The 25,711-nt window shown below is 47.0% G+C and overlaps 1 long non-coding RNA gene across 3 annotated transcripts; it reads right to left on the bottom strand.

Annotated features, from left to right (window-relative positions):
• Nucleotides 1–5,972: 5,972 nt before the first annotated feature.
• On the bottom strand, nucleotides 5,973–20,215 carry LOC102549305 (uncharacterized). 3 transcript variants are annotated; one of them, XR_010063038.1, is made up of 5 exons: nucleotides 9,586–20,126; nucleotides 8,976–9,090; nucleotides 8,430–8,602; nucleotides 7,670–7,978; nucleotides 5,973–7,573 (listed from the first exon to the last, which is right to left on the bottom strand). It is a non-coding gene; the product is annotated as an uncharacterized LOC102549305 (long non-coding RNA). The 3 variants fall into 3 exon arrangements; XR_005499187.2 differs by lacking the exon at nucleotides 9,586–20,126 and adding an exon at nucleotides 20,138–20,215 and having other exon boundaries at nucleotides 7,670–8,602; XR_010063037.1 differs by having other exon boundaries at nucleotides 7,670–8,602.
• Nucleotides 20,216–25,711: the final 5,496 nt, after the last annotated feature.

The raw sequence follows: 25,711 nt of genomic DNA, 5'->3' as shown, positions 1-25,711 counted from the left end.
GGCCCTGGGTTCGGTCCCCAGCTCAGAAAAAAAAAAAAGAAGAAGACATTGTTAAAAAAAAGTTTCTAATTTTTCAAAAATATCAAAAATACCAACAGGGTGTTATTCTCAGGAGGCAGAGGTAGAAGGATCTCTGGGAGTTTGAGGCCAGCCTAGTCTATAGAGTGAGTTCTAGGACAGCCTGGGCTACATGGAGAAAACCTGTCATAAAAAGAAAAAAATGTTTTAAGTTTTTCATTTGTCTTTATAAATATGCGAGAGAGAGAGAGAGAGAGAGAGAGAGAGAGAGAAGAGAGAGAGAGGAGAGAGAGAGAGAGAGAGAATTCTCATCATTCAGTATAGTTGGATAAAACAAAAAAAATCTAGTTTTTTTTTTTTTTTTGGTTCTTTTTTTCGGAGCTGGGGACCGAACCCAGGGCCTTGCGCTTCCTAGGCAAGCACTCTACCACTGAGCTAAATCCCCAGCCCCAAAAATCTAGTTTTTAAATTAAACTTTAACTCCATTTATTCTATCTAGAGATACCTAAAACATTGGGTCAACACTTCTTATCCAAATTATTCTAATGACATTAATCTCTAATAACATCATGCATGATGTTTTATATATTAAATACTGATACTTTTTGATTTAATTAATCTTGATACCTAAAATATAGCCAGGAATAAAGAATTAATTAAACGATATTTGTATTTTACTAAGAAAAAAAGAGGTGATAGTCCAAAGGCCATAAGCAAGACAGTTCATCACAGAGTACAAATACCTGTAAAGTCAGGGGAAACAGTCAGTCTAGCTAGAAAGGTGGAAATTTTGGTTATTTATGTTTGCTTAACCTGTTGCCCTCACTCCATCAGGTCAAACTCTGTTAATTTTAGGTTTGGCAAACCTGTCCCATGCAAATGTTAGGTCACATGCAGAGGGCGTGAAAACAGTTTAGATCTGGGTCATGATGGCTAACGGTTTAGATATGATCCAGGGTTTCCTTCTTAATGGCCTTTCCTAGCTATTCCTCTCTGCTGAAAACTACCATCCTGCCCACTACCCAACCTTGCCTGTATCAGGTCCTAGGGATGCGCCTTCCTAGCCATGGGGGCCTTATAGTATTTAACAAACAATATGCTTTCCCCAAATGCACAAAATGGGGTGCTTGATCAACACAGGGAGCTGTGAACAATAGTTCCCGGGAAGAAGCTGTGTCTGCAGAGATGGATTGACTGACTGGAGCTGTAGTTCTGTAGGGAAGTTGGAATGTTGCAGGTCCAGAGGCTAATTCCTCTATCTGGGGCTAGTTCTAGCTCTCTGCAGTAGCCATTCCTGGCCCAACCTCTGTTTCCACACTAACATCTTGTGACTAGTAGAGAAAACATTGTAGGATCTATGAACTTATCAGACCACCAGTTTCCACAAATGCAAAAGCTAAGAATGCCATCGGACAGCATCTCTGGCCTATAGAAAAGCTCCTCCATCTTGCTGTAACTGCCTCTGGACAGTTGAGCGTATCCACCAATGTATTTTAATCTTGCCTTGATTTCTGACTTTCTTTGTTCTGCTAAACTATAAAACTTTGCAAAACTGCTTGCACGTTGAAACATGGAATTTGGGGGCAACCTACGTCTGGTCGTGGTCACTCCGAGTGGCTCCAGAATAAAGTTTATTCTCTTCAAGATGAGAGCTGCATTGACATTCCCTTTCCATTGTACATATCCAGCACGTTGACTGGACTGCAACTTCCATGAAGAAGAGGACCGAAAGCAACTGAAGCACAAGTGCTAGCTCACAGATGATAAGCATTTAGCTGTGGGTTTGGAAGAGATGTAATGCCACAAACTGGCATTATAAATCATATGATTCTGTTGACATGACCTGACATGACCTGTCTCCAAAGTCCAGCCTTCCACACAAAGCCATCTACCCAGAATCCTACAGGCTGCTGCTTTAGGAGACCGACTGCTTCCACTTGGCGATAAACGTTCAAAGCCCCTCTGTGTGCTTTTCACGACAGCACAGTTCTGATATTCTAAATAGTTTTTCACTTTAAGGATACATTAGTTCCTTCACCTTTTGACATCTAGGGGACATCCTGGTTGCTACCGAAGTTTGGTTACTTGGAGTAAAAACTGCCACGAATGTGTGTGCAATGCTCTGTGTGCACTTCCCAGAGACCATGTAAATATGTAACATCCACAACAACGAAAGCAATGGCAGCATGATGTGGAAGACTGGTCTGTTCGTCAGAACTTCCAGGCAGGTTTCCACAGAGGCTGGACCACTTTGCAGTTGCTCCGCGTCCTCACTAGCTTTGGCTGTCAGTGATTTGGATTTGGTAATTGTAATAGAACCACACACAGGGCTATGTGTCCTTGACTTAGGCATACTGCTTTTCAGGGTGAATATCAGCCGTGTGTGATTCCCACCCCCCAACCCCCATCTATTGTCTGGTCAGCGAGGTTTTCTACTGTGTTTCCTTCTGTTTTAGGATTCGTATGGCTGTGATGAAACACCATGACCAGAAGCAACTTGGGGGGAGGAAAGGGTTTATATGGCTTACACTTCCATATCGATGTTCATGATCAAAGATAGTCAGGACAGGAACTCAAGCAGGGCTGGACCCTGGGAGGCAGGAGCTGACTCAGAGGCCATGGAAGGATGCTGCTTACTGGCTTGCTCCTCCTTGCTTGTTCAGCCTGGCTTTTTATAGAGCCTGGGACTATCAGCCCAGGTATGGCACCACCCACAATGGGCTGAGTCCACCTCCACCAATCCTTAATTAAGAAAATGACCTACAGCCAGATCTTAGGGAGGAATTTTCTCAATTGGGATTTCCTACTTTCAGATAACTCTTAAGTTGTGTAAAGTTGACAAAAGACAGCACAACCTATTTCATCTTTTATCAGAAATGCATATTGGACTTTGATAAATATTTCTCCTGTGAATGTTGAGATGTTCCTACAGTTTGTTTTTAGTGTGTGAGTGTGAGGTAATACATTGAGTTTTAGACGTTAAGCCCAATGCACATACCAGCACTGGACCTCACTTCCTAACTTCATATTATTTTTATTATTCAGTTTCAAAATCACAGTACTCTCTTTGACTCGGGATGGGAGGCTTCTTGGAGGAGGTCATGTAGGGACCCTGGGTAGTCGCTGCAGTTCTCAGATGACTCCAAGCACGTTCCCGTGAGAGAGAACCTTCGATCGCTTTGCATACAGTTATCAGATGCTTCTAACCTGGTCTTCTGCTTGCTGGACTTCCCCCAGCTGAGGCTTTGGTTTTACAGGACCAGTTAGTTAATAGGTAGCATGCTGTTCCCCAGCTTCTGAATGGATTGCTTCAGTTTCTCCTGCCACTGGCTTGACCATAGAGTGAAGGAGGAATGTCAAGAATGGGGTAGCCCTTCACCGCCATTGGGGTAGCCCTTCATCGCCATTGTTGTCAAGCAATGAATGAACAGCAGTGACTTCAGGCGCCTTCCATGCCGACTGGAGACAGACCTCCTTCCAAACTACCAGCTTTGCATCTGATGACTCTCTTCACTCTATTGTCTTTTCTTCTCTCTCCGTGTGTGTGTGTGTGTGTGTGTGTGTGTGTGTGTGTGTGTGTGTGCGTGCGTGTGTGTGTGTGCGTGTGTGCGTGTGCACATGTACATGCACATGGGCATGTGTGTACATGCATGCATATGAAGAGAAGGAAACCTTGGCTGTTGATTTCCAGGATGCAGCCACCATGTTTTCGGAAAAAGAATCTCTCACCAGATATACTCACCAAGTAGTCTAGACTGACTAGCCAGTAAGCCCCAGGTATCTGCCTGTCTCTACCTCCCTAGTGCTGGCTGGGATTTACAAGCACACACCATGGTACCCAGTTTTTCTGTGAGTCCTTGAAATTGAACTTGGGTCCCCAAGGCTTTGCAGTAGACACTGGACTGACTGAGCCGTCTTCCAGCCCCTTCTCCCTTCTTTCTGTCTCTGGAGTTGTTGGAGGTCATCCCTGTGGGAATGGTCTTTGGGGCTGCTGTGTTTCGTTCCCTCTGCGATCTCCATGTCTCACGCCACTGCCCTCAGCCTGCCTCTCTGAGGTTTCAGCTTCCAGAGACTCTCAGCATACACTCGTAACACTCACATCTGATTCTGTGGGTTCCCCACAGCTCTCTGGGGTGAATTAGATCTGTTAGAGTCTCTCAACCCCTTGGATTATCTCTCTCTTCTCTTTTCCTCTAACAGGTCGGCACAGCTCTGCTCAACAACTTGGTTTTTCCTTCAGGTACCATCTTTTCCCCAGGCATCTACTGACTCCTTCATACTTGAAAAGGAAGAGCTATGAATAGAGATGGGAAAGCCAACTCCAAGTCAGACTCAGTTTCTCCTACTTTATACTCACAACTCACCTCCCAGCCCACCAGCAAGCAGGTGACTCTGCAGCACAGGACACCAGTAACATCCTCTCATCTAGTGGGTGACACCTTCTCTTGGAGTGTTCTGGCTGGTTAACTCGATACAAGCTGGATTCATCAGAGAGGAGGAAGCCTCGACTGAGAAAACACCTCTGAAAGGTTAGGGTGTTGGCAAGCTTGTGGGGCATGTTCTTAGTGATCAGTGAGGAAGGGCTTAATATATTGTGGGTGGTGCCATCTCTACATCAGTGGTCCTGTGTGCCGTAAGAGGGCAGAGCAAGCAACCACGTTAGCAGGCCAGTAAGCAGCACACACACCCGTTGGCCTCTGCACCTGCTCCTGCCTCCACGTTCCTGTTTGAGTTCCTGCCATGACTTCCTTTGATCATGAAGAGTGAGTGTAAGCCAAATAAACCCTTTCCCCCAACTTGCCTTCTGGCCATGGTGTTTTGTTACAGCCATAGAAACCCTAGCTAACTAAGACGTGGAGACAGCTTGGTTCCCACTAGCCAAGGCCCAGTCCACAAAAGTGCCTTTCGACTTCAGATTCCAGCCCCAAGCCACTGGCTGCTTTGCAAGTGCTTCTGGCTGACCAGCTAGAAAGGAGATGTTTGTTGTGGTTTGGGTCTGAGGTGTTCGTATTGGCTCCTGTGTTTGCGCACTTAGTGTCTAGGTAGTGAACCAGTCACTAAGGGTGAACTTCAATTGGGTTGAAACCTGGCCTGCGTTCCGGTGGCCTCTCCTGCCGCTCCTGTCTCTCTCCTTCCCAATTTCTGTTGTGATCTAACCAGTCAGATTCCTAGTGGCCATGTTCCTCTGTCATGAAACTACGATATAAGCTAAAATGTGTCCTTCTTCCTCTGAGTCACTTCCTGTCAGGTATCTGGTGAGGGCAACAAGCAAAAGAAAAATATGGACATGGTAGCATTTGTTTTTAATCATAGTTCCTGGGGGGAGGCAGAGATAGGTGAATCTCTGTGAGTTCAAGACCAGCCTGTTCAACACGGCAAATTCCAGGGCTCGTGGGACCACATCGTGAGACTGCCCTGCCCTCAAACAAACAAAAGTAACTAAATAACTTTTGAGGGATATTTTTGTGCATGGTGTATTCATAGGCTGATTCCTGTACCCAGAGACCTGGATGCAGTCTGGACCTTGGTATGACTCAGTATTTTGTAAAGCATTGTTCCCCATCGCCTTCTGATTGGTTATATAAAGAGCTGAATAGCCTATAGCTCCCAAGAGAGCATAAGGCCGGACAGCCATGCCTGGATGAGGAGAGAGAGGGTCTTACATGAGATCCAGGGAGTCACCATCTCTGTCAGGACACAAATGAAGGAGGAGGTGCCAGAGAGAGGCTGAGATGTCAGGAAAAGGGCTACACCGCTGGGAAGCAGGCCAGGGCAGCAGTCGGGTTAGAGTAGCTCAGAGTTTGCCCATCTTACTGCCTGGAATTTATTATAAATATAAAGGGTCTCCATGTCATTATTCAAAGCAAAGGCGGGCATAGGAAAGCTCAAGTTCTTGCAAATAACTGATCTCCACTGCTCTCGCCCACTCGGGTTCCGTCAGTTTGCCGAAATGGTTCACACAACCGAGAACTACAACTTTTATTTTAAAGGATACAGATAAAGCAGTTAAGGTCTGGGAGAAGGGTTGCTGCACTCTCACGCTCTCTTTGAGAACCCCATCAGGAACCCCTAGATGGTCTCTATACACTGCCCCATTTGACTTTATGAAGGTCTCATTACATGGGTATGAAGAAACCATGAACATCAGTGAAAATGTGACTGAACAACGTCCATGCTGGGCCATGGTGGATCCTTCATTGTTCTTCTCTTAAGGCTACAGGGCAAGGCCTTGAAGTGAGGGTCTCATTGCTGCAAGGCAGATCAGAGACTGTGCTTCGATTTTCTTGCTGTGCCAGGGCTTGAACTTGGAACCCCACGCATGCTAGGCAGGTGCTTGGCCCTGCTCACCATTTTCTTCATTCTTACTGAGACTTAGAAAGTATCCATCAGTTTTCTGTCACCTTATGAAGCCAGTTTGCAAAGAGGAAAAGTGTATGTTGGCTCGCAGTCTTGGAGATCTTGGTTGGCATTGCAGCTCTGGGCTTGTAGTGGCCAATGGAGCAAAGAAAGGAGGAGGAGGCTGAGGTCTCACAGGAGGGTCCAACGCATCGCCCAGCGACAAAAGACTCCATATTAGGCATCACTCCCCTCATTTATATAGTTTAAAATTTTTATTTTTTATTTTCTGAGATATATTATTTTCCCTTTCCCTTTCTGTCTTCCAAGTCCTCCTATATACCTGTCTTTGTAATTGATTGTTAATATATATAATATATGTAATTAATTTATTATTATATAACATAATAACACAAATATATAATATATAAGTATATAATAATGGCGCAATATAAAATGATATATATTATAATATGTTACATATATTATAACCTTCAAGCAATTAAGGAATGCTGGGAGTGGGAAAAACAGTCGTCTCCAGAGAAGAGCACACCAATTGCTTAACATACATGCAGGTAACATACATGCAGGTAACATTATACAAACTGAACAGGCTTCATTTCCTAAAGCTCCCACTGCCTCCTGATAACATCAATATGGAAACCAAGACTTTACACACAGGCCCCCAAGGGATAGTCCAGATCCAAACTATAGGAGAGGTGTGAAAAATACACCATCTTAAACTGTACTCCCCTACTCTTTTTTTAACAAGGGGTTAAGCTTCTGTAGACTATACACATAACTAGCTTTCCTCCTAAAGACCATCTAAGCAGGTTCACTGCCATGTTCCTGGGCGCACACACTTAAAGTTCTCTGGTTTACAGGTGCAATATGTCAGTCACCCTGGATGAGTCTTAGCCAAATTTGCTGGAGCAAGATCTGTGCCTTCAAATGCAGCAGGGGCCCAAGGTGGAGCAGCATCCAGAATTAGAGTGAGTTAGATCTGGAGAGGGTGCCCCTTGGGTGATTCTAGCCTGAATAATACATCATGCCACTGTCAGGGCTGGAGACGGACGGCAAAGCATGCAGCCAAGGGGCCTGCTGCTGGGAGATGGAGGTGTGCAGCTCACCTCCATCCTGGCGAGGCTGTTTTGTTGTTGCCATAGAATCACTTCAGGGAGGCAGGCTCTGGAGGAAGCAGAGGATCTCGAAGAAAGCTCTGTAATTATAATCGAAAAGAAGGCAGCTACTATTTTGCCTGCAAAACACTGTGTTCCTCCCCCTGTCAACTCGCAGAGAACAGACCCCACATTACCTTTGTGCATTTGTATGACATCTCTGGCTACTGCTTCAACCTCCAGTTGAGAAGAGACTCCTCCCTCTTCCTCTGGGAATCTTCCAGCCACCACCGATTCACAGCGTGGGTCTCCCAACTTCCTGGCTATGCTGAGTTTAAAGTTCCCCCATCTCGCAGGGACGGAGATGTGATTTCGAGTGGAACAAAGAATCCCGACAGAGAGGATAGGAGACGACGCCACACCTACGGCCGATCTGTCTTCAGCTATTTACAGACATGTTTTAAAAACATGCCATTTAAATATGAGTGGCGGCTTCCTGTAAAACTCTGGATGTAGCGAGCAACAAGAAATATGGCCCCGGGCGGTGAGAAAGGAGAAAAATAGTTTCTGTACACAAAGCCCTACCATAATAAACAAGCAGAGGCGCTTCCTGACCCACCGCACCAAGCAAACATTCGCTTCCCAGCCTTTGCTGCATTCAAAATATTTTCACTAGACCAAGTGCAAAGTATTATTATCATTAATATTAAATTTATCCTTCTTGGAATATGCCCAGGCTAGGGTTCTGCCCAAGGGCCCTGGAAAAGCCAAGGGTAAGGACGATGATCTCGGCAGTTAGTTTGGATTTAATTCCCTTCATATAAATTTTGCAAAGCTGGGGACACACATACACATTATTGTACCGATGATACGCCCAACAGCCCCAGGCCCCCGGCAACCGCCCCACTGAACCATCGCGACGGAAATTCCAGAGAAGTAAATAAATAGGCAGCTCACAGAGCCAGGTTTCCAAAGGGGTGGGGAGAGAGAGGCAAGGACACAGCTGCCAGGGAGCCCACCAGGCCATAGTGTAAGGACCTCCGGAAGACAGCAAAGTGGACGAGAGAGAACCGTCTTTCTGTGCTCTCTTTGTTCAGAAGAGCAAACGCTAATGTAGACATTCCCTTCACCTAAAAACAAAAAACAGCAACAAAACAAAACTGAAAACAACAAGGACAGCAAACCCAAAGCCACTAGTCATAACACATGTGCCATATAAGGGACACACGTGTCACATGAGATGCTTGCTTATATGCCGTTTGCTGAGCTTCCACAGAGCCACCTGTACAAACCACACCCAAGACCCAGAATGTTAGCAGTCTCCGGTCCCTCAGGTCTCTCTGCAGTCAATACCTGGCTGCCTCATCTCTCCAGAAGTGACCAGCTTCCACATATTCCTTCGTAGGCAGAACAAGGAATTACAGAGTATATCAAGGGCAACTTTATGCTAATGGATTTGAAATTGGTTTGCCAGAACTGTGTGTGTGACAAGAAGTGACTTACCCAGAGACTCTGTCAGCCTTCCCAGGGATGTGACAAGGGAAGAAAGGAGAGAGAGGTATGAGCTGCTCACAGGGATGAATGTGGGAGGGGCACCTCCAGGAGTACCACCAAGGCCCTGAAAGAAAGGAGGCCATGTTTGGAGGGATCAGGCAGGAGAAAGGGGACAAGGCATCCACTGAAGTGACATCTGTAATGTATTTCTGGCCTGTCAGCACCCGAGGGCAGGAGAGTGTCTTGTCACAATCACAACTCACAGACCTGGGCCTGAAAGAGCTGATTGGTCCTAACTCCCCACACTGACTGTTAGAGATCTACACATCACTCAAGCAGAAGCCCTGCCCTTGGGAAGTTCAGTTAAGTTGGGAAGAAAATTAAGTTACGGAGCCAACACTACAGAGCATGGGGACAGTGGGGACACATTGACCACCTCAGGCACCTGTCTTCGGTGCCTTTAGAATAGTGGTTCTCAGCCTTCCGAATGCTGCAACCCTTTAACACAGTTCCTCCGGTTGTGATGACCCCCCCCCCCACCATAACATTATTTGTCCGGCTACTTCCTAACTGTAATTTTACTACTATCAATCATAGTGTAAATATCTGATCCACTCACAAACACTTCACGGATATACCAGCAGTCCAGTTTGGTAGTGTTGAGAGCAGCAGTGGTGGTGTGACCTAGCAGGGAAGGCCAGGCCTCAGCAGAACAGGCATGAGTCAGCATGAGTCAGCAGCAGGAGGGCTACAGACCAGCAGGGATGCCAGGAACAGTTCTTGGCTGTGTCTCTCTCAACAAAGCAAAGATCAGGGAAGACTTGAGACCAAGAAGCGGTTAGCTATGCAGTAAACCAAGCCCCTCTCACAGTCTGTTAGTTGAGTTCTATTTATATGCCCTCCAAACATCGTGTGTCTTCCGTGGGTCTTGCCTCAGCGCATGAGCCTATGTCAGCTGACTTCACTCTGCCCATCAGTGTGAGTTCGCAGAAGCTGTAAGAGGCTGTCGCACACTGCCAGAAGCTTTTTGGTGCATTTCTCTCTATGGAGTCCCAGTAAAAGGAGCTCAACTGAGCAATGTAAGGCAGAGCAACGCACGAGTGCCATTAGCAAAGCATTCTTTATCGAGTCCTTTCACGAGTTTGCTTTAGCAGAGCATCCTTTCACCTGTGTCTGCTTCAGCGACACATTCCCTCACGAGTCTGCCTCAGCAAAACGGCCTTTCTCTTGTGTCCACCTCGAGAAAACACTCCACGTCTTTGCCCTAGCAAAAGGCCGTCCAACCCAACTGACTTTCCAAAGAGCCCTTAAGTGTCCCCTTCACTTGCGGAATAAGATTAGTTTGTTTCACAGGGGAAAATAAAATCTTGAAAGAAAGTTATGACTATCTGTCTAAAATGCTTATCTCTGTCTTTAAATTAATTTTAATGGGTTAAAAACAAAGATTATAAATATCACTGGGGTGAAAATAATATGTTTTTGATTTTTTTAGAATTATTTTATTTTTACAGGTATGAGCATTTTTTCTGCATATATCCCTGTAAACCACATACATTCCCAGTGCCTCTGGAGGTGAGAGAGAGTGTAGAGAACTGAAGTTACAGATGGTTGTGAACCATCATGTGGATGCTGGGAATCGAACTTAGGTCTTCGAACAAACAGCAAGTGCTCTTAACCGCTGAACCATCTCTCCTTCTCTGACTCCATAATTGGATATGGAGATGACATAATAAGTTTAAGTCAAAGACATATATAAGTTCTTTTGAAGACCTTCTAGGTTTTGGAATACAGAAAGTAGTCTCTGTCCTGAAAGTTGCCTCGATACACAGTCTTATGATTGGTTTCCACATACAGAGAGCAACACACATGGGCAATGTTCCACAAGAGGAACTCCGTAGACGTATGGAGAACTGTGTAGGTGTAGATCCTGGAAAGATGTGCAGAAGCCCTGGGCCTCAGTACTTGTGAGTGAGGTTGTATTTGGAAATTCAGAATTTTCAGGTGCACTTGGACCAAGATGAGGCCCACAGTGAACTGAGGCAGCTGGAATCTAGCTGGAATCTGGGTGTTGCCTCCATAAAAAGAGGAAGAAAAGGCCTGAGCCCCTAGACAAACAGATGGGAGCTTGTGGCTGAGAGCCAAAGAATAACTGAGGCTACCCTAAAAGATAAAAAACCAAAACAATCCCGAACAACCCCCCCCCACACACACACACACCACCCTCCCCAGACAAATTCCTCCCTGGAGGTCTGGAGGGAACAACACCCTGACTTTGGATCTGACCTTCAATGACTCAGAGACAATGAGTTTCTGTCATTTTTAGCCAACGGCATGCTGTCCTTTGTCATAGGAAACTGACGTAGATAACCACCACTTAACAACCCAGGCCTTCCCATACATAGATGGCCTCCTTTTACCAGGTATCAGGAAGGAGATCAAGCCAGAGGAATTCAGGTTTCTCTTCAGGCCCAGGTGCTCAGCAACTCTTAGGGAGGGGCTGTAGCAGCGAAGACCCTGGACTCTGGGGTTTGCATTCAGAACTCTGGTTGGCTGATCCTTGGCAAGTTACTGGACATCTCCAGGCCTCAGCAGCCTAATCTACAGTACGGAAACAAAACTGAGTTTCTAGGAGAGCAAACAGCTTATTAATATAACATGCTGACCTGAGTAGGGTCTTTTTTTCTTTTTCTTCTGTCAACTTGACACAAGCTAGAGTTATCCCGGAAGAGCAATCTCAGTTAAGAAAAATGTCTCCATCCAGGCTGTCTATAGGACATTTTCTTAATTAACGACTGAGGTGGCCAGGCTCAGCCCACAGGGTGTGTCGGGGAGCGGCAGGTAGGGGGTGGGGTGTTGGTGGGTGGCGACGTCTGGCACATCAAGCAGCATTCTTCCATGGGTTCTGCTTAAGTTCCTGCCTAGACTTTATCCCTGACCTCCTTCAAAGATGGACTACCACACACGCAGAAGCAAAATCTCTAACAAGCCATGGCCTTGATGTCCCATTTCTCCTATTGGCTACAGCGTACTGCAGTGGGTCACCTGCTGGTCTATACAGAAACAGTGGTGGGTGGCTAGAGTCAGAGGACCGAGTGAGGATTTGGAGTTGGAACAAGGTCATGTGTTGAGACTAGGCAGGGAAAGTCAATAGCAAATGTGTTCTGGAAATGCCAGGAGGTGAGCTAGGTTGGGAACAAGAGAAGAAAACAGGTGCCCAAAAATCTGGGAAAGTGGAGTCAGGACAAAGCACGAAATGAGCCGCTACCGTCCCAGAAGGGGTAAACTGTGAGCATGCGCAGTGACCGAGCAGCCCTAGGGGTGGCCGGGTCTTAGTGAGACTCTTGGTAATGGGTGCAGAAGGGGCTACTGCCTACTAGATGTAGGGTAGTGGTCAGATAGGAAAGTGGATAAGGGAGAGGGGAGAGAAGCTTACTTAAGGTCTCCTGGCCAATAGGGATGGGTGTGCTGAAATGATGAACTGGGGTTCACTGCCCTGCTGGAGGGTGTGGTCAGACCTACGGATTGGCTACATGGGTCCTGCTTGATCTCCATTGTCTGCTTGGCTGGGGTTGAAATTACCCAGGAGACACACTTCTGGGTGCTCCCATGAGAGCATTTCGGAAGGATTGCTGAGGATTAGCTTAGGTAAAGATCTGCTCTGAATGTGGGAGGATCCTCCACGGACTGGGGTAGGATAGGGATGACAGAGTGAAACGGAAGTAGGAAGCAGTCTGAACACCAGCTCATCTTTCCGCTACCTGACTATGGGACGTGACCATCTGTTTCCATGTTCCCTCCACATGCCTTCCCCTGCCACAGGGAACCGTATCACCTCAAACTGTGACCCCAAACAAAACCTCTCTTTCCTGTTGTTTTTTTTTAAGTGTGTTTGGTAGCTACTAGAAGAAAAGCCATGAATATGATGCCCCAAGTCCCTTACCTACGTAGCCGACTGGTTACAGCCTGTATTCTAGCAGACCTGACTACAGCCCTTCAGAGAACAGCCATGAGGCTGAGGCCAGCCCCACCAGCCGGTCGGGACGTCTGAATCTAAAGCCAAGTTCACTTTCCCACACTCACTGAACAGGCAAGAGAAGACCAAAGTGCCCTTGACAGAAAACGTAAACGTGGCTACACAGACCAAAAGCTATACAGTAGGTGAAGCCATGAATCCCGTGGTTGTGATTACTGTAAAACAGGTCCAGAAAATGCCTAGCAATGACTTACAGCTGAGAGAAATGCAAGTACATATGAGTGTTCTTCCAGAAACCTTTGGCAAAGGACCAAATCTCATCAGGGCACGAAGCCCTGAATTAGCCATGGGGTGCTGACTTCTCTATATCCTAAGGGAAATGCCCTCTGGGGCACAGTCCTGCCATTCTAGTCTTGTTTCTATTCTTAAAAATAACTTTCTGTCTGGAGACGTAGCTTGATTAGAAGAGGGTTTGCCTGGCATGTCCAAAGCCTGCGGTTTAGAGGTTTAGCATGCACACGCACGCATGCGTGTACACACACCATTCATCACCATAACTTATTAACTAATGAATAATTAAACTAATGGACTCATTCATTTTTTTCTTTCTTTTTTTCGGAACTGGGGACCGAACCCAGGGTCTTGCGCTTGCTAGGCAAGCGCTCTACCGCTGAGCTAAATCCCCAACCCCTGGACTCATTCATTTATATCACACTTCTTCATTGGTTGCCTTTGAGTAACACCTATGGATCCTATACTATTCAAACTGAGAATCCCACTCTTGTGCCTTCACCCACTGGAGCCATCCCCTTCCTTCATTTCTGTCTCTGATGTACCCTCGTCTTGGCTATGTCATCAATACAAGGATACTATTCTGTTTGCTGTAAAAGACAGATGCCACCTCAGAGGGCATAAGGGTCTATTCTTAAGCCGAGTGTGAATGACGATAGTCCAGGAACAAGAATTCAGCTTTGTGTCAAATAACACATTCTAATGCGGAATCAATTTTGTGAGTGTTTACAATTACACAAGTAATTAAGACGGTTGTAAATCAAGGCTTAAAAACAAACGGGTAGAAATAGTCAGCAGGAAGAGCAGCAGAGAGAGGACATTTCTGCAGCAGACGTCAGATGCTGCAGATGGCATTCTTAGCTTTGAGGGTGGCAGAAGCTGGTCACCTGCCCAGCTACTAGAGTTTTGAAAAGTTTACCCCAACCGAGGATGTAAGGACAGATACAGACTTGGGCAGTGAATGGCTCACAAAGGGATTAAAAATGACTTAGAATCACTTGGCTCGAGATGAGCAGCATCCCAACTTCTCACCATTACAAAGTTCCAGTCAGTCAATAGCCTTGTAGAATCCTTAACACATGTATGGTGTTTTTCTAGGAACTTTACAGTGGCCTGCAGTTGGATTTCCTATCTTTCTTTCTTTCTTTTGGTTCTTTTTTTCGGAGCTGGGGACCAAACCCAGGGCCTTGTGCTTCCTAGGTAAGCGCTCTACCACTGAGCTAAATCCCCAGCCCCATTTCCTATCTTTCTTAACGTTTGTCTCTGTGGTAGGAAGGAAGGAATGACAATGGCACATGTACAAATGTCATCAGCACTGTCAGTCAGTAGGGACTCTTGGCTTTTCCTGGGCCACAAAAGATAGAATGTCCTTAAGGTCAAAATCAAATGGATTCTCTCTCTAACACACCTTCCTCTTGCTCAAAACCAGGCAGTTGTGAACCCCACAATGTGGGTGCTGGGAACTGGGTTATAGTTTCTAGAGAGCAGCAAGTACTCTTTTTTCCCCCTTTCTTTCTCTTTTGAAATTAATTGATTACATAATTAATTTGCTTTTCATTCCAATAGTAGCTTCCCCTCCCTCCTCTCCTCCCAGTCTCTCCCTCTCCCGCCCCACCCCACCATCCTTCTGTCTTCCCTTTGTCTTTGGCAAAGGGCAGGCCTCCCATGGGTATCTGCCTTGGCTGATCAAGCTGCAGTGGGGCTAGGTGCCTCTTCTAGTGTGGCTGGGCGAGGTAGTCCAGTTAGAGGGATCCAAAGGCAGGCAACCAAGTCAGACAGCCCCTGCTCCTGCTGTTAGTCCCACATGAAGACTCAAATGCACAACTGTTATGTATGTGCAGTGACCTTAAGTCTGTCTCTGGCGGTTCTGACTCTGTGAGCCCCTATGGGCCCAGGTTAGTTGATTCTGTAGGTTTTCTTGTGGTGTTCTTGACCTCTCTGGCTCTTTTAATCCTTCCTCCCCATCCTCCACAGGATTCCCCCCAAGCTCTGCCTAATATTTAGCTTTGGGTCTCTACATCTGTTTCCATCAGTTGTTGCGTGAAGCCTCTCAGATGACAGTTATGCTAGGCTCTTGTCTGCAAGTATAGGAGAATGCCATTAGCTGTGTCATGGGCAGGTTCTCTCTCGAGTCATGGCTCTCAAGCTGGGCTAATCATTGCTTAGCCTTTCTCTCAGTTTCTGCTCCATCTTTACTCCTGCACATCTTGTAGGCAGCGTAAGTACTCTTAACCTCAGCGCCATCATCCAGGATCTCCTGCAGCAGAGACTGGCTCAGACTTACTACGTAGCTGCAGCTGGATTTGAACTCCCAACCTTCTTGATTCAGTCTCCCTAATACTGGGATTGCAGGCATGTGCCACCACACCAGATGTGGTCATATGTTTTATAACTTTTTGGTTTTTTTTTTTTCTCCCTTAAATGTTCTAATCACCTTTTATATACCAGCTAATACAAAAAGTAATACAACAATTTCAGTTTCCGGGGGTGGGAGTGAGGATTGGCTGAGCATTTACAGCTCGCTGTAACAGGAGGGATCGGGGACTTCAGCTTTCTCTAGTGTCCTTGATTCTATTTCTTTTTTAAATAGAAAGCCTGAATCAAGCAGTCCCTTCAGGTATAAGCCTGTGGATACACAAGAGCCCGTGGGAGCATGGAAGCATCCTACAGTCCTACGGTTGGGTGTTGACCTTCAGTGAGCCAGTGCGCTTTTACAAATCCTTCATTTCTCCAAATAGGACAAACAGGAAGGCTACAGGGGGATGGAGCTGGGCGTTTCCATCTCGCAGGCCACTGGGTTCTTGGAAAAACTCTGGCCAGTCAAAGCCATGTTGATTCTTTTGAGAGCAGGCCTCGATAAGAACAGAATGCTCTGTGTGAGTTTGGAAATGAATGCATTCCAGTTTGCTTGCCAGAGGATCCAGATGGGTTTTTTTCATCCTCACTATGGAGATCTTGAAGTCAAAGTCCACACAAGTGCGAGGTACCCTTCATACTGGCCCCCTGGTTTCTTCAAACATCCACACGGAGCCTCCAGCAATTTGTCATCTGTGGTTATGGTTTCCTACTCTCAGCCCCTCTGAATCACACTGGGAACTTTGTTCATTTGTTTTGTTTTAAATAGACTCTCACTATGTTGCCCAGGAAGGTCTCCTACTCCTGAGCTCAAGCGACCCTCCTGCCTCAGCCTCCTGAGCAGCAGGAAGCCTAGGTATGTAGGTACCAAACATGGCTCCTGTAGAGGTGTTTGCTCTTAGATGTTTGCTGAGTCTCTGCATCCAGCATTCTTAGTTACCTTTCTGTGAAGAGACACCATGACCAAGGCAATTTATGAAGGAAGGAGTTTATTTGGACTTACAGTTTTAGAGGGTAGGCCCATGACCATCATGGAGCTAAGCATGATAGCTGTCAGGCAGAGATAGTGCTGGGGCAGTAGAACTTACATTTGTTCCACAAGCATAAGGCAGAGAGAGAGAGAGAGAGAGAGTTAGTTATTGGAAATGGTGTGAGCTTTTGAAATCTCAAAGTCCACTCCCAGTAACAGACCTCCTCCAACTAGGCCACACCTCCTAATCCTTCTCAAACAGTTCTACCAACTGGGGACCAAGTATTCAAATATATGAGCTTACGTGGGCCCTTCTCATTCAGGCCGCCACATCACCTGTCTGTCTTTCCAGTTTTGAAGCCAGCACTTAGCCTTGCAACTTTAATTCTCCAATAGCTCTAAGAAGCAGTATTGGTTCTCACATTGTCCAGTAATTGTCTTACAGTGACAAGAGTGATGTCTTCCACAATCCTTGTGTGCTGGACTAGAAACCAGAGATGGTTTTAGCATTTAGTGTAGTTGTCCAATATCAAATCCTTCAAATGCTTTGAGAAGTTTCTGTGTTCTAGACTGGAGCTGACTGATCTGGTGTTCTACTGCACTGCATCTCCCTGCCTGGAAGCATCCATCTCAGAGCCTCTAGGACTCATGATCAAAGCTTGTCCCACTGCTCTGGAGGCCTTATCCATTGGGGACAATGGATCACCTGTCATTAACTATTGGGTTGCATCCATTGGTCCTTGGCTTCAGTGTGGGTCTTAATTTATCTCCTTGCTTTGCTGGTGTACTCCCTTGGGAAACTCTATAAGAAAAAGCTGTAGAATACCTTCATTTGCTATTTCTGACACCCCATTTCCTCTTTTGCTTACTTTTGAAGCAGAGTGTCCTTATTCAAGCCAGGTAGCCTATGCCCTCAAGATTACGACTCACCTGTACCAGCTTGCTGACTTCTGAGATTACCTGGGTGCTCTGTCCTAAAAATGTAACTCACTCATTCACAGAATTTCACACTCATATTATCTTTTACACCCCCAAAGGCCTGGTGTCATTAACTTCTAGAACCTTCTGAGAGACTCTCATTTTACTTCTTCTCACTGGAAACTTGGGTATCTTTTCTATTTTATTTTCGAGTTCTCAGTTTTCATGTGGCTGTGTCTAACTAAATATGATGTGTTGTCAATTCAGCATTAAGAATCACTGGTCTGGACCCGTTTGTATCAACAAGCTCAGGTTAGGCCCATCTCCCCCACGTCTCAATAAGCCCTCCCGAGCGTCCTAGGTGGTGCTGAGGCGGACTTTGAGCATTACACCATTACATAAAATCCGCTCATATTGAAAGACTAGTTTGTTCTTGGAAAGCATGTCCAGTGTCTCTCAGAGTGTCTGAGGTGGGGTTGAGGCCACTGTTGGCTGTTACCACCCCGTGTCTGGGTAGCCGAGGGTAAACGACAGAGCAGAGTCCTAAACGGATTTCTACTTAGTCCTGCTCTTCAGGTATTTTCCCTCTGTCCCACCAGCCTGTTTGACCTGTGCCCCACAGAGGTTGCCTCTGACATGCGCAGACCTGTAGGCATTGACCCTTCCTTCTCCAGTCCCTATCTGTCCATCGGACTTCTGGCTGGCATTCTTTCTTTCAAACGTTCCAACAACTAATGACTCTTTCTGTCTCCAGGCCACAGGGTGGCTTGGGAACAGACTCACCCTTTCCCTCAGAGTTCCTTCCTGGTCACCGAAGAGCCCTTCCTCCTCCCCTTACAGTCTCAGCAGTAGCTAGCTCCCCGGTTGTGGCAGTACTGCGCAGGCGCATTGTATTGCTCACGAAGTCCAAGTTGTCGCTCTTAACAATTCTGAAGTAGGACCTACTCTTTCCCCCATGTCGAAAGGGGGAGAGTAAGATGCAGAGAGGTCACACCTTTGTGGACTCATGACTCCGAGTAGGACTCTGGTGCTACATCTACATCTGCCCTCTATGGTGAGGCTCCTCCAGCAGGAAGTGTCCTGGGGGTCCATCCTCCCTGGCACCCTGTCAGGAATTAGAGTATTGGAGCCACCCTTTGTTTTATTTCTTTAGGTACAAAAAAGGGCCTTTAAACTACTAAAGAGGTTGAAATTCATTCTATGCTAAGATCTGTTTGTAGTCCTTCTGGTAAGTGGAAGTGACTTTAGTTTATTCTTGAGGTGACCTCACTAGCTCTTCAGAGTTGCAAGGTTGTCTTGGGAGTCCATAAACTAGGGCTAGACTTCTTTGGCCCAAGCAGGAGAAAGTCACCCCTCAGCTTTCTACCCGTCCTCCTGCCATGAAGTAGAAAGGAAAAGCGAGAGAGATAGCCTAGCTCTTCAGAAAAGGCTTCAGTGGCACTGCCATCCCATGCCTTACCTGGGAAGGAGAAACTAACCTGCCTGTGTGAGGATCCCTAATAATGCAAATCTAAGGTCAGGGGAAGTCTCCACGACTGGGCCCAGGTAGAAGCATCTGGAAGCCTGTGGTTACCACCAAATGCCCAGATGGAGACAGAGCCAACTCAGCACAGCACAGCTGCTGTTCCTGGCGCTCCAGGGTGAGCCCCTCTGCCCATCCTTGGGCTAGATTGCCAAGCTCAATAGCCACCTGCTTCCCAGGAGGTCACACTTGAGCCTTGCAGGATACTCTGGACCCCATCGTGTTCTGACTGGAGGTGAATGAGGCAGCTGTTTACAGAGGGAGGGAGAAGAGCGGAAGGGAGGGAGTTGGGCATTTCCCACAATTTAATAACCAGAGAAGCAACATCAGTTATAGCAAATTTGAGCCAAATGTCATTTAGGGATGGGGAAGAGCGATTACTTAAATATTTAAAACAGATACCCCCAAGAGCGGCCACGGGGGCCATTCTTTGTTAATATTTAACTGGAGCTGGGCAGTCACCGAGAAAACAACTGTTTACAGGAGCTATGAACTAACTCCCCCTATTTGCTGAAAGCCACAGGGAGACTGTAGCTCTTGAACAGCTGACGTTGTTCCTAAATCCCAGCAACTCCAGTAGGGGCCCACATCACACCATGAAGCCACAGGGGTGGGGAGGCCACAGCTGTCCCCAGAGCCCTGTGAAAACTGTAAACACACAGGCAGGGGTCAGCTGTCTTGCTCCAGACTCACAGTTTTCAGGAAGCCCAGCCCTGCAGCTGGGACTGGGAGGTGGCTGCTGACGAGATTATCAGCCTCTCTCCTGAAGACCCTGGTCAGGCTGCCCTGCCCCATGCACCATCCTGGGCAAACACCGTGAACGAAGCCGGGTGCTTATAAGCAGAGGAACAGAATCCCACACTGGCTTGCTATGTCCCCCAGTTCACCTCCTGGGACCCCTGACTGGACTGTCTACAGTTACTAAGCTAGCCTGATTGGTAGATAGGAGCTTTGTTCCTTACAGGGTCTACCTCCACGAGCTTGGCTTTTACCTACATCAACTGCCTCAAGCCTCACTTCTACTCTGCTGCTATGATAACCATTTCCCGACTTACTTGTGCACATTAGTTAAAACCCCACCCAGACCCTCCTCAGCGGCACTGTACCAGAAAGCCCAGTTCAAGACCAAGGAAAAACGTTACCTTGAGTTCTTAGGCTGTTTCCAAGGTGCCACAGTTGAGGCCACGTGTGCCTCTCCGAAGCAGGTGCCCTGTTGCACCATCTAATGTGTTTATTACGAAGTTGCCCAACCCTAGACCCACAACCCTCGCCTCCTCCTGGCATGCCACTGCCAACTGGGAAAAACCACAGATGGCCTTGACCTGTTTAGCCTCTTCCAGTTGTTTGCACACCTGGACAGAAGGACAGAAGGAGAGAAAGACAGAACAGGGAGGCGTGCTCTGAAAAAGCCACAGAAGAACCGAGGCCTGTACAAGAATATTTGTTAAAATAAAATTTACTTTGTAAGAGATAAAGTTTGGGTAAATATTTAGTACAAGATTTCACACACACACACACACACACACACACACACACACACACACACACACACACATTCCTTCTCAGGACAATTGACACAGGCTGTCTAGAATATTAAAACCATAGTGGGGCTGGAGAGATGGCTCAGTGGTTAAGAGCACTGACTGCTCTTCCGGAGGCCCTGAGTTCAATTCCCAGCAACCACATGGTGGCTCACAACCATCTGTAATGGGATCCGATGCCCTCTTCCAATGTGTCTGAAGACAGCAACAGTGTACTCATATACATGATATAAAGGAATAAATTTAAAAAAAAAAACATAGTCACTAAGCTTTTGTGCTCACTGAATAGTTCTGGGTACTGGAAATCTGAAGGAACGTTGAAGAGATCATGATTAAGGACCTGAGACAGTCAGCAGGGTTCTGGTTTAACTAAATGCTGGCCAGTGGGATCTAGAGACATCCGTGGCCGCCGAGTCGCCAATTAGTCATTTGAACAATTTTTATTTCGATTGTTGCTATGGTTTCAATACAACTCCCTCTACTTCCCAACTCAGGTTGGTAAAATCCTAAATGTCCCCATTGTGACGTAAGTGTTAGAGAGCAGAAACAATCTGGCCAACAGCAAGGCCTTCACTGGACCGAAGCATGAATGGCCCCTGCCTTTTTCGGGGAGATCCCTTGCTGCTTGGGACTCTGACAGCAGAAAGCCACCACCGGATGCATCCTGTCCACCTTGGATCTTCGAAACTGTGAACTGAAGAAGGCCTCTTTTCTTTTGAACTCACCCAGGCAAGGTATTGTGCTTTCTTAGTAGGGAAACGTTTCCAGCTTCGGAATGGTGCTCTAACATTTGGGGAGTCTCCTTCTTTGGTGGGAAGCAAGACTTTGTCTTCTTGAGAGAACGGAGCTATTCTCTCCCTGGCTTCTGGAGAGATGTAAATCCCACCAGTCCTATACTGACAGCAACATGGAGACCAGGCTGAAGCAGATGGCCAGTGTCCTAGGCATAGGTAGCATGCTCAGCCTGGATAACATCCTACACCTGTCCCTGGGCTGTGGCCATGGTCACCCAGCCCCAATGGATTCTGGGCCATTTTCTCAAAGACATTCAATAGTCAGTTACCTACAGGCCACTTTGAATCCTCTTATTATGTTCCTTCCCAGATGGTAACCAGACTGCTTTGCAGTCAGGAGACGTGGTGGGCACAGCCGGGGGTGTCCTTGCACCACTGTTTGAGGGCTATCTCCTTCCCTCGATGAAAGCTTGTTCAAAACCAGCAGGCGAGCCTTTGGCACAGTGCCTGGCTTGTCATGCCTTGCCCATGTAAGGCACAGCCTACCCTGATGTTCCTCCTGCTTTTCCCTCTTCAGCACGCGGATGGGCTCCGTTGTCCTAGAATTGCACACATCAATGAAAACTCAGCTGCACACCCAGGTGGGCAGCACAGGGGAGCTCAGTGTATTCAAGCACCGGAGATGTCAACTCTGGAAGGGTTTTGTCATGTTCTGAATTTCAGGCATGGGACACAAATGACTCTTCTGCCTGTCCTTTCCTCAAAGTGGCATTGCTGCAGCCCATCTTCCTGAAGCAGTGACTGTCCTCATGCTCAGCGACCAGACACACCCGCAGGGCTACTGCATCCCCATCATGCCTTTCAGAACTGACCAGAACACAGGATACAACTCAGCCCAGGCTGACATGAGTTCTCCTTTATAAGGAGAATCAGGGTTTCAAACAGAAACCTGGTCCGGTTGTTGCATAGCTGTTATCATACCCCATTGCTGTGATAAAATACCTGACCCAAAACAAAGCAAACACCTAAGGGGAGTAGGGGTTTATTTTGGCTCAGAATTTAAGGGTGTAGTCCCAGGAGTTCAAGGCAGTAGGACCTGGAGGTGGCTTGTTCGCATCGTCAGGAAGTGGGAAGGGGTGGTTACTGGTGTTCAGTTAACTTTCTCCTTTTGATTCAGTCCAGGATTCCAGCCCACAGTTAAGATAGGTTGACTTTCCTACCTCAGTTTCCCTATCAGGGAATCCCAGAAGCCTCTCTGCTCGGTGACTCTAAGTCAAGGTAGTTGACAGTCTGTATTAGTCATGAGTTATTGAAAACTGAGAAAGTGGACATCTTCAGGAGAAGGAAGTGTCACCCATGAAGGTCACTGCAGTGAAACATGGGCTCAGACTCTGGACATGAGAAACTTCCCCCTTCATTCTTCCTGTACCTGAGCACCCACTGAGGCAGAAGCCTCACTGAGTGTGCTAGCCATGGAGGTAGGAGACTGGGCCAGGTGTTTGGCCAGCCTGGGACAAGCATTGGGGTGCAGCCGGTACTTGAGGACCAGTCTTTCTGGTTAGCAGAGAGGATGTTCAAGTAGCCAAAAGGGCCCTTGTAGGAGCTAGATTTTGAAGGGGTTGGGGGTGTTCTAGGATATAGGGACCCCCCTCGTCACACTAAGGAGGATGCAGGATAAACGTCCCCTGAAACTACCAAGACAGCTCCATTACCCACGGACTGTACCATCCCTGAGCGTCATTCTCCTCTGATTCAGGTGGAGGCTCACTCTCCGCCTTGGGTCGTTTGCCTGCTTATTGCCTTTGTTACACCCACCCCTTTAATAGTCTAGCATGTTTAAAGTTTATATATGTGCCCCTGTAAAACGCAGAGTATTGCTTTTTATTTTCTAATAATATCTACTGAGTTTTAAATTCTTATTTTTACACCGTGATAAAACACATGCGAGAAAAATTCACTGTGGATGACAGCGCGAGATGAGCACGCTGGCACTGCGGTAGGGCCATTGCCACCTCTTTCCAGAAGTTCCTCGTCTTCCTAAGCTGGAACTGTGTAGACACTTCCCCCTAGACCCCTGACAGCCACCATCCTGCTTCCTGTCTCTGCCTGCCCAGGAGCCTCAGTAATGGAACCGTACAACACTGCCTTTTGGGCCTGGCTTACTTAACTCAGTGTGCTCAAGGTTAATCCATCTCTTACCACTGGGCACAGTTTCCTGTCTTCCTGCAACTGAGTGTTCTACTGTTTGGACTGTGTTTTTCTCAACCACCCACTCGCTGACACTTAGCATTACTGGGTTTTAAATTAACGATTTAGTTCATGTTGGCTTTCTTCAGTGTCATAGTTTCAGTGGACCGCGATCTCGCTGCCTGTTCACTTTTCTTTTCAGGGCAAGCCTGTTGCCTCTCACTGGGGCCTGTTCCCCTGCACACCTGGCCAGGAGGCTCCTCCCACCTCAGTATTCTTGTTGACAACATCTATATGCGTAGGCCCTGTCTATCATCACCTGCCTTCACGTTTCTACTAGCACCCTCCCCATTCCCACCTGAGTCTCTTCATGACTCTTTGTTTGTGCTTTCTGTGATGAATTCAGCCCCCCAGCTGAACTTTACGAAATCTAGAGTCCCCTAGGGAGAGTCTCTGTCAGGAACTGTTTATATCAGCAAGGTCTGTACGAATGTCTGAATGTCTGTCGGGGATTGTCTTGATTGCTTTAGGTGGTACAGGAAGTCTATTTGTATAATCTGTTTTTTGTCTAACAGCAGGTTGAATCTGATGCTGGCCCACAGGAATGGTGAGAACCCAAAGGTGCTGGAGCAAGACTGAGCACCTCTGTATCTCCCACCGCATTGCAAGCCCTAGAGATGCAGTGGTGGACAAGACAGGCACACTATCCTGTTTCCATGGGGTCAACATCTCCTTACAGTCTGACTGAGGAGTAAAACTGACGGCCCAATAAATAAAATGCACACAGAGCTATGAGAGCAAGCGGGGGAGGGGAATGTGCACAATTTCAGTGTGAGCCTGAAAAGGGCTCGCCATGATGGTGCAAGGATGAGAGAGAGAGAGAGAGAGAGAGAGAGAGAGAGAGAGAGAGAGAGAGAACTATGAAGCTCGGAGGTGGGGAGAAAGGACTCAGAATGGTGTTAGGGTGAACAGAATTGGAAGCTGGTGTCACTGGAGCTGTGGGGCCAGTGCAAGCGGGTGCAGACATTGCTCTGTGTGGATCAGGAAGCTATGGCAGCAGCTAAAGGAAGAGTGTTATTCCAACCTCTTCGGGAACAGGTCACACTTTCCATGTGGTGAGGCTACGCAGATGGGGCTGAGGGAAGTGAGGTGAGGCTATTTGCAAAGATCCAGGCAGGAAGCAGCCATGGTGGGTCAGGATGATGGCACTCACAGGGGGGACTGTATTGCTAAGGAAGTACAGCAGTGCCCCACAGTTTCTATGTGTTTTGTCCCTCTAGGGTTCATGGGTTAGTGGCTTGGTCCCCAGTGGCATGAGATTGAGGGGTTGTGGACCCCAAAATGGGCAGAGTTGGCTCAGTCACCGGGGATATTGTCCTTGGAAGGGGTTGATGTGGTTATTGTGGTAGTCTAAGTTAGTCCTTCAAAAAGGGTAGTTTTAAAAGAGCAAGACTGGCCTCTCTTATTCTGATTTCTGATCTGACAGTGTGGTCTCTCACACATCCATCTACAAATGCGATCCCATCAGCCATGGAGTTCTCATGAGCAGAAGCCTGTATGCTGTTATGCCTCCAGAAACAGGAGCTAAATAAATCTTTTCTTTCTAAAGTACTCAGGTCCCTATCACTCACTATAAGAGAAAATAGAATAAGACATGGAGAACAGGAGAAGGGGACAGAGATAAATCACACTTGGCCCAAGGAATGGACACTGCCATTCTATAGAATGAGTAGATTGATTGGAGAGTTCACATGCTGAGGGAGATCAATCAAACTGGCTGATGTGGCTTTCATATCCAACTGGAGATACAGATAGCCCAGAGTAGTCAGGAGAGACTGACAGAAGATATCCCTTCCCAGTCACTAGACACAGATAGTATTTGAGACCAAGAGATTCTCTGGACTTATTGAGGGAAGTGGAACTGAAGCCTGAGCCCTCACTGGAGAGAAGGAGTGATCAGCCAGCACTGGTCAGTGCTTCTCAACCTTCCTAATGCTGTGACCTTTTAATACAGTTCCTCATGTTGTGGTGACCCCCCCAACCATAATTTACTCTTGTAACTTCATAACTGTAATTTTTCTACTTTCATGAATCATAGTGTGTGTGTGTGTGTGTGTGTGTGTGTGTGTGTTCTGATGGTCTAGGCAACCTCCAAAGGGGATGTGTCCTACAGGTTAAGAACCATTGTTCTAGAGACCCCTGACTAATACAACCCAACATGCCTGTATCTATGGGACCAGCCAATCTTTGATCA

The sequence above is a fragment of the Rattus norvegicus genome, chromosome 1 (genome assembly GCF_036323735.1).
Source record: "Rattus norvegicus strain BN/NHsdMcwi chromosome 1, GRCr8, whole genome shotgun sequence".
Classification (NCBI taxonomy): domain Eukaryota; kingdom Metazoa; phylum Chordata; class Mammalia; order Rodentia; family Muridae; genus Rattus; species Rattus norvegicus.
The sequence above is the reverse complement of the archived record's forward strand: the minus strand, read 5'-3'. Positions and strand labels throughout refer to the sequence as shown.